We start from the raw sequence: 12272 nt of genomic DNA, 5'->3' as shown, positions 1-12272 counted from the left end.
TTGAAACTATGGCCTCAGTAATGAAAATGTAAGAGTGGAAGTGTGTATGAATAAATAAATATATGGGGTGAAGAATCCTGTGTGATAAACTAATAAGTGATCAATGAAAAAACAATAAACTATTTTGACATATACTGTCAAGTAGTGATGCTCTTAAACAACATAGAGTAAGAATTGCAGAATTCAAAGAAAGTAAATGTGTGAATTTTGTTTTGAAATGGCAGATAATTTTATTGCATATCTAAAGAAAACTAAGTGAATAAATATGGAAGGTTGTTTCAAACCTGCATAGTGCATCAGAAAACAAAGAACATGAATTATAGCCTCTGCTCTCCCTTCAGCCAACTACGATCCACCACTATGTATTCTCCTATACCTACAGGCTGGAGTAGAATTAGCTCATATCCACATTTACTTCTAGATGCAAAAATCTAAAATTCAATCATGCATCCGGACTTTGAAGACAATAAACGGAACCAAAAAATGATGGGAAAAAATTTTAAGTTGTATTTTTTACTGATAATATAGATAATTCTTTCAGATTCAAAAATGAATGAATGAAAAAGAAAAGTGATATCAACATTAAATCTCTTTTAAAAACTGTGTCAGGACCATTGTTCAGTTAATGATGATGACAGCTCTCAACCAGCTAGACTATTATATCCAAATGACCATTTTAGTACCAATATTACTTACACTGTCAAGCTGAAACTTTTTCCACATTTTCCATGACCTGGGTCCTATGTTTATGTAATGTAATCCCATGAAATGCCATTTAGTTATCACAATAACCCAGCCAAATGTTACTGATATGATCATCTCACATTTCATAAAACTATGGCATGAATAGGTTAAATAAATTACTCAAGGTCACACAGCTAGTAGTTATGCAAGCACAGATTCAAACACTGGTCATCTTGCTACTGTACAATTTCATTTACAATTTACAAACAATCCCTTTTTAAACATCCTTTTCTTTTGGCTTCCTTGATGCCATTACATTTTCGTCTTCTAGCTACATTTTTACAATTCTGAGACTAGCACTGCTGTTGCTTTATTTCCATTATTAGATCGCTATTATTTTTGTTTCATTCTCATTATTTTATTATTATTATTTTATCCAGTGTGATGTCCCAAATATTGGTTGACAATAAGTTGTTAAAAAATATTAGACTACCATCAGTGTCTGGTACAATTTCAAAGAATTAGTGAGGGTCAAGTCTGATTACACTGAAAATTGTTGGAAGTGTTTGATATATGACAGCCTAATGCCACAAAGGTAAGCAACTGTTAAGAGAATTCCACTGAAGTAAAGGAACATTGTAATTGGAATATCAAAAAGTACTGGGAAATTTTCTTCTGGATGCAAAAAAAAAATGACTGCATTGGGTTGGTTTAGGTCAGAGCAGTGAGGGAATGAAGATTTGAAAGAATGAGAAGATATAATTCATGGAATTAAATTCCTATCATGATGAAACAATCTAATGAATGTGGATGCTGTACTTCCTTTGAGACAACAGGGAATCAAGAAAAATACTAAGATGTTTATGGGAGATTTTTGACACACTCATTTTTGGCCCAGTCTTTATAATAAAATGCAATACTTAGAACACATGAAAAATTGAGACGTCTGGAGGAGATATAATTGAGCAAAGAGCTATATAGCACAAAATATGGATCTGTAAACAACTGCTCATTAGTAGTGATGGCTATTGAGGTGAGGAGAGAATTTTTTTGTAGGGAACTTGACACAGGGTCAAGCCTTGTATGGTCCAGGATCTGAATCCTCCTGTCTCTACCTCCTAAGTTTTGGGATAATAGGAGTGTGCTACCACATCCAGCATCAGAAGGAGTTTCTTATACAATAAAGGGCACCTTGGGCAGAAAAGAAGGCTAAATAAGATGAATAAAGAGTCAAGTGATTTTTCAGCAGAAAAGTTCTATTTTACAGGATCTAAGAATAGTCAAGCAGAGAGAGAGTTTCCCATCACAAGGAAAACATAGTTATCCAGCAGTCAAGGGATCTTTTCATGGGTTGGCAATTGATTCCTCAAGATGGCAGCAATACTGAGCAAACAGAAAGAAAAGAGCAGGTTCAGTCAGAGAGAACATTTGCCCTATTCCTTTTGTTCTAGTCAATTTAGAGGTTCTAATTGACTAATTCTGATCTTTTTCTTTTCTGGTCCACAGCCAAGTTTCCTCACTCTATCTTCATCTTTTGTGCCTACTCTAGCAACTTCCTCTCAAATGTACTGAACATACATTTAATGAAGTATGTTAACACATTAAAATAAAATTCATAGGGACACAGAAATAGTCTGATCATGAAAACTACATTAGATATCAACTCAACCACCATCCACAAAATAATCAGAGATGTCATGATCCTCACAGTCTATAGTGTGGGCTTCCTTCTCAGATTCATTCAATCCTGAGCTGAGAACCATGCAGAACCCAACCCTCATCTTCTACTTTAATTCATGTCATTTCATCTTTCTACCTAATAGTCACTGCTTATTCAGTAAAGGCATTAGACTTCAGCTTGGAGATTACACTGTATCCACAACTCTAGTGGGAGAGGTCATAAATAATTATAAGTAACTGATTTTATAAAATTTAAATCATCTTAGCGATAACCTAATAAACTCATATTGATTATTGCTTGCGGATTTGTTACTTATGAAGAATAAAGTATCATGCGATATTTTCCTTGATTTTTTTTATTCCTAAATATACTTCTTGCAGGCACTTAACTTGGCTTTTTTGCTTTATGTCATATTTTATTTTTTCCATTTCTTCTTAACTCAAACCTACCTCTAAATAAATAGATATGGTTTCAAAACAAACAAATAAGGAAAACCTGACAATTATTAATATTGGCCATCACAGCCTCCTGAGATTCAACTCTTGTTATCTTGAGAAACAGACTGCCATACCCAATATACCAAAGCTCCTTTGATGTTTTACCTCTGGTTCTGTTCTTGATGAAGATAGACAAAACCTTTCTGCCCTTAATTTTCCAATGAGATCTTTAATCTAAAGTTGGAAGTAATAAGGAAACTTACCAAAGCCTGTGATGTAAAATCTGAAAATAAATGTCAGTGGTCTCCATTCAGTTATAGGAAATCTAACTTGTAATTTACTATAGTTGGACAAAAAAATGGCTCTTTTCTTCTCTTAATTCCCATTTCCACTCTGAAACGGTTTTTTTCTGCATGGGGATTATCTGTTTGAAAGCCATTAACCACTTTGCAATGAACCCTTCATTATCATGAAAGAGAATAAACCAGCCAGGTAGTCACAACTACCATAAATTTCAAATATCATTTCATAAGCATGGCATATGCTTCCTTGGGTCAGCTTAAGACACTATCCAGGACAAGTGTAGGAACATGGGCTGACATGGAAGAAAAATATTCACAGGCCCTTTCCTCAGAATCAGGAGTGCCCTAATCTGAATCCTGACAACTATGGGAAACCTTCTGAACATAGCATCCGTATACCATTCAATTCAGAATACTATGTGCTATTACCTCCTCTACACTTTAACTGTAGATTCCTTGATGTTCTCCAAGATGGTTGTCTTTCTTTGGTCTAGATTAACACTAGCCAAAAGACTTGACAGACACCTTTCTCTATCCTAGGATACCTAAGACTCAGTAAAATTGAGAATCTAAGAGTGGCTATGGTTTAAACCCTGGATATTTTTCATAAGGGCAAAAATGACCCATTTAATGGTTAGACAGGCTTGTAGGAAGAGTGTCTGAGATAGTCCCAGGGGATTAACAAAAGCCCTGCCAGTGGCCACAACCCACTTTCTGGCTGCTAAGAAACAGACAAAGCAAAGAAAGTCAGGACATTGTTGTGGTTTCTATTTATTGTGTGATTTTTTTAGAGAATGTGATTACCAGAGAATAAGGGTATATTTCAGCATGCTAGAAAAGCACTCCTTAGGCAATTATACTGCTTGTAAAATAGCACATAATCAATGGGTGTAAAAAATAATGTAAAATTTATCTTTTTGCAGATCTGGGTTGAGATTCAGGAAATCATGCATTGTAAGCAAATACTTTATCACTAAGCTAAGTTCTAGCCTATCATCAGCTATTTTAAAGATGTCTTTGTGTTAAATCTGAGTCAACTACAGTTATACAGAAGGATATGCCTGCTCACAATCTAGATTAGAAATATATACAGAGAGAAAAAAATAGCCTTTTTCATCAACTCCTATAACCACAGAACATCTCAAGTTTAAAATGCATTCTCTGAACTGAGAATTTTAAACCACAAAATCTCCAATTTTATTATTTTCCATTGGATAAATAATGACATCAAACTTTAAAACTTGAGCAATTTAGTTTATCTTCAGAAATAGTAAATAACCAAGGTGAAAATTAAATACAGTCCATGCAACCATTAAATTTTATTATCATCTGCAATGTATCATGGACTATAAGAGTGTTCAAAATAAAGTAGACAAGGCTAAGTGACAAAAGAGGATTCATAAACATATAGATAGTTTTATATATTTTAAAAAGTCAAAATAAGAACTCAAATAATTAAATTTCATAGTGAAAAGGAACTTAATAATTGTAGTGGATGTACACATGTACATATGTATACAATGGAATTGAAACAGCTATTGAAATATGTGTAGGTATTTAATAAATATGCAAATATAAATACATATTTTAAAACCTTACTGTTCATGAAAAACAGAAAATTTCTATTTCATGTGTTTTATAGGTACATAACTCATGCTAGAAACAATTTTGAAAGAATATATTCCAAGAAGGCAACAGAAGTGAATAATTAGACAAAAATTTTGGGTAAACTAACCATCTTTGGAGAATCAGAAACTTCACAAAGATGATTAAAAATCTGTACATTCTCCTTATTAAATTTTTTTGATGGTGCTAGGGTTAAACTCAGGGTTTTACACTTGTTGGACAAGATTCACTATCACCATTATCATCTGCTTCAGCCTTTTAATTTTACTTTTTTTTAAAGTTTTTATTCATTTATTCACATGTGCGTACACCACTTGGGCTATTTCTCCTCCCCTGCCCCATACACCCTCTCTTTCCCCCAATAAACCTACTAACTTCCAGGCAGAACCTGTTCTGCCATTTTCTCCAATTTTGTTGAAGAGAAGACATAACCAATAATAAGAGAGACAAAACTTTTTGCTAGTTGAGATAAGAATAGCTATACAAAGAGATTCCTAGCATTGCTTCCATGCACAAGTGTGTTACAACCCAAGTTGATTCATCTCTAGCTGACCTTTTCACTAGTTTCTAATCCCCTTCCCATATTGACCTCCAACACTTTAAGGTTTCTGTATTAGTTCCTCTGCAATGAGGACATCAGACACTTTCATGGTTTGGGTTTCCTACCTAGCACCATACCTCCCATATGTGCTCTCACTTTAGCATGTGACCCAAGTTCAACAACATTGCTGCATTTGCCCTAGATCTAAAGACTGCAAATGAAAGAGAATATAAGATTCCTGGTCTTCTGAGCCTGGCTAAACTCGCTCAGAATGCATGTACTCCAGTTGCATGCATTCACTTGAGAATAATAAGATTTCATTCTTGTTCATGGTTGAGTAAAACTCCATTGAATATAAGTACCACTTTTTCATAATCCATTTGTCTGTAGTGGGGTGTCTTGGCTGTTTCCATAACTTGGCTATTGTGAATAGTGCTGCAATAAACATGGGTGTGCAGGTGACTCTGGAGTAACCTGTGTTGCATTTCTTTGGGTATATTCCCAGGAGTGGGATTGCTGTATCATATGGCAGGTCTATGTTTAGATTTTTAAAAAGCCTCTATATTTTCTTTCAGAGTGGTTGCACTAGCTTGCATTCCTACCAGAAATGCATGAGGGTTCCTTTTTCTTGACATCATCGCCAACACCTATTGTTGGTGGTGTTTTTGATGATGACTATTCCAACAGGTGTGAGGTGAAATCTTAGTGTGGTTTTGATTTGCATTTCCTTTATGGCTAGAGATGGTAAGCATTTTTTCATGTGTTTTTTGGCCATTTGTATTTCTTCTTTTGAGCTGTTTAGTTCAGCTGCCCATTTCTTTATTGTTTCATTGATTGCTGAAATTTTGGCATTCTATGGAGGAAGTCCTTGCCTGTACCTATTACTTCCAGAGTATTCCCTGCTCTTTCTTGTACTAACTTCAGAGTTTCAGATCTGATATTAAGGTCTTTGATCCATTTTGAGTTGATACTAGTATAGGGTGTAAACATGGATCTAGTTTCAATTTTTTGCAGATGGATAACCATTTTTCCCAGCAACATTTGTTGAAGAGCTGTCTTTTCATCATCATATGCTTTTGGTGCCTGTGTCAAAAATAAGGTGGATATAGCTGTGTGGATTCATATCAGTGTCCACTATTCTGTTCCACTGGTCTTCATTTCTGTTTTTGTGCCACTACCATGCTGTTTTTATTGCTGTTGCTTTGTAATATAGTTTGAAGTTGGGTATTGTGATACCTCCAGCGTTGCTCTTTTTGCTGAGTGTTGCCTTGCCTATTCGTGGTCTCTTGTGTTTCCAAATGAATTTTAGGGTAGATTTTTAAATCTCTGTAATGAATGTCATTAGGATTTTGGAGGGAATTGCATTAAACATGTAGATTGCTTTTGGTAGCACAGCCATTTTTATTATGTTGATTCTACCAATCCATAAGCATGGGATATTTTTCCACCTTCTGTATTCTTCTTCAATCTCTTTCTTCAGGGATTTGTAGTTCTCTTTGTGGAGGTCACTCACTTTCTTTATTAAGTTTACTCCTAGGTATTTGATCTTTTTTGAAACTATTGTAAATGGAATTGTTTCCATATATTCTTTCTCAGTTTGTTATTGGTATATAGAAAGCTAATGATTTTTGTAAGTTGATTTTATATTCTTTCACCTTGCTGTAGCTGTTTATGGTGTCTAGGAGCTTTTGAGTAGAGTTTTTTGGGTCTTTAAGGTATAGGATCATATCGTTTGCAAATAGGGATATTTTGACAGTTTCTTTACCTATTTGTATTCCTTTTATTTCTTCTTCTTGCCTAATTGCTCTGCCTAGCAATTCTAGTACTATGTTGAATAGGAGTGGGGATAGTGGTCACCCTTGTCTCACTCCTGATTTTAGGGGAAATGATTTCAGCTTTTCATCATTAAGTTTGATGTTGGTTTGTCATATATAGCCTTTACAATGTTGAGGTACTTTCCTTCCATTCTTAGAGCTTTTATCATGAAGTGGTGTTGGATCTTGTCAAAGGCTTTTTCTGCATCTATTGAGATGATCATGTGGTTTTTGTCTTTGCTTCTACTAATGTGCTATATTACATTAATAGATTTGCATATGTTGAACTGCCCCTGCATCCCTGATGTGAAGCCAACTTGGTCGTGGTGAATGATCTTTCTAATGTGTTGTTGGATTTGGTTTGCCATTATTTTATTGAGGATTTTTGCGTCGATGTTTGTTAAGGTGATTGATCTATAGTTCTCCTTTTTTGGAGGTTTCTTTGTCTGGTTTTGGGATGAGAATAATAGGGGCTTCATATAATGAGTTAGGCAGTGTTCCTTCCCTTTCTAGTTTATGGAACAGTTTAAGGAAAGTTGGTCTTAGTTCTTCTTTTAAAAGTCTGATAGAATTCAGCAGAGAATCCATCAGGTTCTGGATTTTTCTTTCTTAGGAGACTCTTTATTGCTGCTTCAATTTCATTTTGTGTTGTAGATCTATTCCAGTGATTAATATCCTCTTGGTTCTATTTTGGATGGTCATAAGTATCTAGAAATCTCTCTATTTCTTTAAGATTTTCAAATTTATTAGAATATAGGTTCTCAAAGTAGTCTCTGATGATTTTCTGAATTTCTGTGGTATTTGTTGTTTTCTCCCCTTTTGCATTTCTGATTTTACTGATTAGGGTTTTTTCTCACCTCATTTTAGTCAAGTTTGCCAGGGGTCTGCCAATCTTCTTTATTTTTTCAAAGAACCAACTTTTTCTTTCATTAATTCTTTGTATGGTTTCTTTTGTTAATATTTCAATAATTTCTGCCCTTATTTTTATGATTTTTCTCCTTCTGCCTGTTTTGGGATTTGCTTGTTCTTGTTTTTCTAGGAGTTTGAGATGTAGCATTAAGTCATTTATTTGAGATCTTTGTGTCCTTTTAATGTATGGACTCATGGCTATAAACTTTCCTCTGAGGACTGCCTTTGCTGTGTCCCATATGTTCTGGTAGATCATGTTTTCAAGTTCATTAACTTCCAGGAACCTTTTAATTTCCTCTTTTATTTCATGAATGACCCATTGATCATTGAGAAATGTGTTGTTCAGTTTTCAATTGTTTGCATGTTTTTTACTGTTGTTTTTGTTGTTGAGTTCTAGTTTTAATGCATTGTGATCAAATAGAATGCATGGGATTATTTCTATTTCCTTATATTTGCTGAGGCTTACTTTGTGCCTTAAGTATGATCAGTTTTGGAGAAGGTTCCATGGGCTGCTGAGAAGAATGTATATTTGCAGAAGTTGGCAGAAACATTCTGTAGACATCAAGTAGGTTAATTTGATCTATGGTGTAATTTAGTTCTAGAATTTCTTTATTCATTTTTTGTTTGGATGATCTATCTATTGTTGATAGGGTAGTGTTAAAGTCTCCAACTACCACCATGTTGGGGTCTAAATATGTTTTTAGTTCCTTCAGAGTATGTTTGATGAAATTGCGTGCATTGACAATTGTTATTTCCTTTTGGTGTAGTTCCCCTTTTATTAGTATGGAGTGCCCTTCTTTATCTCTTTTGATCAACGTAAGTTTTATGTCTACTTTGTCCGAGATCAGTATTGCTACTCCTGTCTGTTTTCAGGGGCCATTGGCTTGGTACATCTTCTTCTTTCACCTTAAGCCATTGTTTATTTCTGTCAATGAGATGGGTCTCCTGTAAGCAACAAATTGTTGGATCCTCCTTGTTTTTTTTTTTTCCTTTTTCTTTTATTATTCATATGTGCATACAAGGCTTGGTTCATTTCTCCCCCCTGCCCCCACCCCCTCCCTTACCACCCATTCCGCCCCCTCCCCCTGAATACCCAGCAGAAACTATTTTGCCCCTATTTCTAATTTTGTTGTAGAGAGAGTATAAGCAATAACAGGAAGGGACAAGGGTTTTTGCTGGTTGAGATAAGGATAGCTATACAGGGCATTGACTCACATTGATTTCCTGTGCATGGGTGTTACCTTCTAGGTTAATTCTTTTTGATCTAACCTTTTCTCTAGTACCTGTTCCCCTTTTCCTATTGGCTTCAGTTGCTTTTAAGGTATCTCCTTTAGTTTCTCTGCGTTAAGGGCAACAAATGCTAGCTAATTTTTTAGGTGTCTTACCTATCCTCACCCCTCCCTTGTGTGCTTTTGCTTTTATCATGTGCTCATAGTCTAATCCCATTGTTGTGTTTGCCCTTGATCTTCCTTTTAATTCAGTTTGCCAAGCGGTGTCTTTTCATGGGGGAGTTCAGTCTGTTAACATTCAGTGTTAATACTGATAGGTATGTGGTGATTGCTGTCATTTAGTTGTTATTGTTGTTTAAATGTTTGATTGTGTGTGGTTGATTCAAGGTTTCTGTCTGATTCCTGGCCTTTTCTTCTCCTGTGGTTTGGCACTGCTTATTCTTTCATGGTTTTGTTTGCTTTCATTTTCTGTGTGCAGAATTCCCTGAAGAATCTTTTGTAGTTGTGGCTTAGTGTGGTTTGGCACTACTTGTTCTTTCATGGTTTTGTTTGCTTTCATTTTCTGTGTGCAGAATTCCTTGAAGAATCTTTTGTAGTTGTGGCTTAGTGGTCATATATTGCTTTCATTTCTGCTTATTGTGAAAGTTTTTTATTGTTCCATGTATTTTGAATGAGAGTTTTTCTGGGTAGAGTATCCTAGGGTTGAAGTTGTTTTCATTCAGTGCCTGGAATACATCACTCCATGCTCTTCTTGCTTTTAAGGTTTCTGTTGATAAATCTGCTGTGATTTTGATGGGTTTACCTTTGTATGTTGTTTTTTCCTCTCTTACAGCCTTCAATATTCTATTCTCTGTGCTTGTTGTTTTATTGATAATATGTTTTGTGGAAGTTCTATTTTGGTCAAGTCTGTATGAGTCCTGGAGGCTTCCTGTACCTGAATGGGCATTGTTTTCTCAGGATTTGGGAAAATTTCTGTTATTATTTTGTGAATATATTACAAATTCCTTTTGCTTACACCTCTTTTCCTTCTTCAATGCTCATGATTCTCAGGTTTGGTCTTTTGATGGAGTCAGTGAGTTCTTGCATATTCCTTTCACAGGTTTTGAGTTGTTTGACTAATTGCTCTTCAGTTTTTCCTTTAATTTCCTTTTAATCTTCAAGTTCTGAGATTCTGTCTTCTGCTGGTTCTACTCTGCAAGAGTGGCCCTCCACTGTGTTTTATATTTCTGTTTCATTCTTTTTTCTGAGGTTTTCCATATCATGGGTCACTTCCTCTTTAATATTGTCAATTTTTATCCTTAATTCATTTATCTCTCTATTTATGGTGTTTCTGTTTCACTTTTGTGTTTATTTTGGTCTCCTATGAGTTTATTTGTTTTTGTGTGTTCTCATATTCTTTATTGTTGTTGTCCTGGAATTTCTTGCATGCCTCTTGTACGTTTTGGTTGACCATGTCTAGTAACATCTCCATGAAATTCTCAGTGATTACTTGTAGAATTTCTTCTTTCAGAGTGTTCTTATGGGCTTCATTGGGTTCCTCAGCATAGTTTATCTTTGTTTTGTTGGAGTGTGGAATTGGGTATTTATTTTCCTCATTTCCCTCTGATTCCTGTATTAATTTATTTTTGGGGGGAGAATGGTTACCATCCCTTTTTCGCCTTCCCATCACTCTACTTGCTGCTGTTTCTGTACCTGGTCTGCATGCAATTTAGTGCTAGCTAACTTACAATAGTAAAACTAACAAAGAAAGCAAGAGAAAAAAGAAAATAAAAAAAAACGAATCAACAGGGAGAGGTGCTCAACAAACAAACAGGGAACAAAACAAACAAACAAACACATAAAAATATTGAAGGTTCAGGAACAATAGAATTTCAGTCTTAGTAGTTCTGGTGTTACACCTTCAGCATCCAGTCCTGGTGTTGGTATTGAAGTAGAAGCTCTGACTTAGTATCACCTGATGGTTGGGGAGACCCATCAGTTTTTTTTCCCATCTTTCAGTGGCTGCTTAGTCAGCTCCTTCCTCAGTGAGGTGTGGCTTGTCCTCAGGTTCCAGAGATCAGCTCTGTGGTTCACCACCTGTCCTGCTTTTGCCTCACCTCCTTCCTCTGGGCAAGGTCAGAGATATGTTGTCTGGTTCCCTTGCTCCAGTCTTTTTAAATTAGTTATTTTTCATACAGGGTCTGACTCTTTTTTGCTCAAGATGGCCTCAGATTCTGATCCTCCTACCTCTACCTTCTGAATAGCTCAGTTACATGGATAGGTACCACAATGCTCTTCTTATTCTTCAAGATGGGGTCTTGTTAACTCCTTTTTTCGAGATTGGCTTCACACCATGGTAGCTGGACAAGATCCATCACACCTGGAAAAAAATCTGTAAAATTCTTAGGAGACTATAAATTATGCACAGAATAATCTGGTCTTCCTAGAATTATTTATGCTTAATTTAGATTTCCATGTCTCCTTTTGTGTTGCTCAAAGCATGATGAATGAGACTGATGAAACAGACACAATTAATAAGGTAAAAAGACAACTCTAACAGAAAACATAACTACTTAATGAAATATTGCATGTAATAACCAGAGATGGCAAGGATAAGTCAGAGATTTCATAGTTGAATGACTGGATGACTGCTGTAAGTATTCAAATAAAATGCTCTCAGAATGAAGATTATATAAATAAAATATGTAGTGGATCAAAAAAAAAAAAGGCTGTATACAATATGCCATGGTATTCCAACAGAGTCATCTGCTCTGAAGTGGAGAATTCCAGGCAAGGGACTGACACTGGTTCAGAAATAAGCAAGATGTCAAAGCCAGGTGTCATAGGCAATCATATATTTATTTGGTTTTGAAACAGATAGAATGATAGTTCTAACAGAAATTTGGAGGTGATAGCAGGCCTGTCCTGGTGACTGAAAGGTAATGTCAAGAAAGTCCTTCCTGAAGCAAATGTGTGCCTCTAGACTTCCATTCAAAGAAAGGCTTGGAGAAGACAGAGAAGACTTTCTAGGAAGGAGAAGTGATGGTAAAAGCAGGTTGTACTTTGGATT

This window comes from Castor canadensis, chromosome 1, assembly GCF_047511655.1.
Source record: "Castor canadensis chromosome 1, mCasCan1.hap1v2, whole genome shotgun sequence".
Taxonomy (NCBI): domain Eukaryota; kingdom Metazoa; phylum Chordata; class Mammalia; order Rodentia; family Castoridae; genus Castor; species Castor canadensis.
The sequence above is the reverse complement of the archived record's forward strand: the minus strand, read 5'-3'. Positions refer to the sequence as shown.